Source organism: Etheostoma cragini, chromosome 13 (genome assembly GCF_013103735.1).
Source record: "Etheostoma cragini isolate CJK2018 chromosome 13, CSU_Ecrag_1.0, whole genome shotgun sequence".
Taxonomy (NCBI): domain Eukaryota; kingdom Metazoa; phylum Chordata; class Actinopteri; order Perciformes; family Percidae; genus Etheostoma; species Etheostoma cragini.
This window is the reverse complement of record NC_048419.1, coordinates 12,049,049-12,051,981: the sequence shown is the minus strand read 5'-3', so window position 1 is coordinate 12,051,981 and position 2,933 is coordinate 12,049,049.

The following is a 2,933-nucleotide window of genomic DNA, read 5'->3' as shown; positions in this document are numbered from 1 at the left end:
ATCAGTCCTGTGTGTAATGTGGGTAACAATAGTACCAAGCAGAGTGAAAAATGGGATTTTCCCCTTGTGGTTTAGGGTTGTCTTCTTTTTATTTTTCTACTTTTTTTTTATCACATCCAAATGTAACCTACCCAGCCTGATAATATTCATTGCAAGTTTTGTATGTTTCAGAATATTTAATTTAACAGCCATTAAACATTATCAAGCAAAGGCTATAATGAAGAGCAAGAACAAGGGAAGCATTTTTCTGCAACATAGAAACAACAATATCTTTTTTTTGTCTCTTAAATATCTAAGAATATGTATTGTGTTGTGCAAATGGATTTTAGGTTCCAAATTCATGCATAGTTTTACAGAACATCTCGCTTGAGCTACCTCAACAACAACATAATGTCAAGGTTCTCAAATGTCTTCTTGCCAACATTTGCTTTAGAGTCATGGTTTCTACACAAAACAAAATAAGTTTCAAACACAAGTCACAATCACACACAAGGTGAACAAAACCTTAATATCCAAGCAGATTAGAAGATATGCATCAGCCTACAGTGACAAAGTTTTTGTTTTTGTTGCTGTTGTTTTCTGAAAAGAAACTTGTGCTCATCATTCTAAAACTTGTGCTCATCATAGTCCCTGCATCATCTCTTGTACAAACCTTTTCAGCACTGTTGCAGACACAATTAGTCTTTTTAGTCATTATTTGTTGTTTTTTTGTATTTTTTCTCTCTGTGACAGTTTTGTGTAATTGGGAGGATGCTGTAATACCATATGTAAAAAGAAGTGATACAGAAATTACATGGGGACTAACAACAAATACATGTATGTAGTATGTATTATCAGCAATGCAGACTGGTCTTAAATCTAACATTATGTGTTGCATCCGTTTGGAATAAGAAAAGTACTACTTAGTTTTCTTTGCCTACAATCATAGACTGGATAAAGACATCAAAACATCACAAGGACTTCACTCTATATTTAGCCTTTGGCTCTGACTTCTGTGCAGCCCTGTTAAGTCCTGAGCTTACAGTCTTTTCCCACTCAGAACGTCAACTGTGGGATGTCCTTGCCCTAAGCCCGGAGCTTAACCCTGCTTCAGAGCAGGGTTTTCCCTGCCTTTCTGATATTATACCCAACAGATCAGGGTTAAAATAACTGGTTTGAAGTCAGAGCAGAGCAACAGGGTGTTTACTGTCTGATGATTTTGATGTGGACTCAGTGTCAAGAACTTTCAGTATTCAGAAGACATGGACCCTGGACTCTGATTGTCAAATGTGTATACATTACCTGGGGGGCTTACTTGGCTTTATCATGTCACCATGGAAGTTTGAGCCATTTGCACATTTGCACAAATGCCCTGGTACCAACCAGTACTCAGTGCCTACTTGTTGTGAGGTAGCAGTGTTGCCCACCAAGCCATCATCATATTTGAGGAACAAAATGTTATGTTGAAGAAAAAAAAAAAAAAAAATGCATTGCCACACATCGTTTAGATTTCCAATAGAATTTCAAAAGCATTGCCATAAAAAACTTTTCAGTTCTTGTTCCTGTGCATTTCTCAGTACAACAGAATACACCATTGTGTATACAACAGAATACACCATTCTGGTTCAAGTTCAAGTTATTCCATAACTGTCCAACATTCTGAATGTCTATTAATAACCAAAAAGCCTTGCTGAAAATGTGATCCTGCCATGCACATTAACCGCTGTCAAAGGGTTCAATCTCTTTTACAACTTTAGAAATACTATTTTATGCTCTGCTAAATCCCACTTCTATTCTGTCAATATGCATTTGCTTTCATTGAAACAACCGTTACTTAATTAATCAATATCTAATTCTACGTAGTAAGTTTTGAAAGAGCAACAATATTATACCTCTTTCTTGTGCCAATAATGTAACTTATTTGATTGCCTGCACAGCCCCTGTCATTGGGCTCTGTGCTTGGCCATGCTTCGCTGGTGCAGAGCTGACATAGTTCATTATGTTCTTGTCCGTCCAAATCAGCAGCATCACTGGCTCCACTACAGTGGACAGAAGCACATGCACAGTTTCTTGATTGAAATTCTAATTTTTTCCCCTTGTAATTTAATTGTTTATTTCACATTTTAGGTAGAGTAACGTAGACCATCATTAAATGAAAATGGAGTAAGGTTCGCTATGGAGTTTTCAACCGTAATTTCAATGTCATTAAGGCAAATCTGACCAACCATGGAAAGACCACTAACATCTCCAGCTGATGCAACATTTCAAAAGTTGTAAAGGAGAGAACTTCCATATCCACCATTTCCTATGGCTCAATGGAGCAGAAAGCTCCCTTGAAACAGTGGCGCAACAGATATTCACATTCTGAGCTGCCACTAAACCCACAGGACAACTGCCAACTGCACTTTGATCATAGAGAAAACTTGTATTGTAAGTATTGTTGGCCAAGAGGTTCTCTTGCAACGTTTGTTAAAAAACGATTTGTACACACAAGGACCACAGAGAGCACACTATGTGTTGGTTGATCACAAACAGAACCCGATTTATCAGGTCCTGCCCCCCCTGACCAATTTGCCATCCTAACCTTAACAACTCGAGATCAATGCCTAACCTCAACCAATCGGGTTGCTTCGTAGGGGAACTCTTGCATAGAACTGCAGTGGGTTCCATAATTGGTGTCTATGGTTGCCTTATCCATCAATAGCAATAAGCAAAATGAATTTAAGTTGGCAATGGAGGATCAATAAACTTTCATCTCATCTTTTTAGCCTGAATAGGCAAATTATTTGGGTTTGGTATTTGCTTTTATGAAAGGCCGTTCAGGGAAAGTAAGCTAATGTACAGCATACAACACAGACAGGAAAAAGCATGCATCTTGGAATGCATAAAAACAACTGTTTGGTTGAGGTTTTATAAGATCTGTTCCTGAACAAAGGCTTTGAATACATTAATAG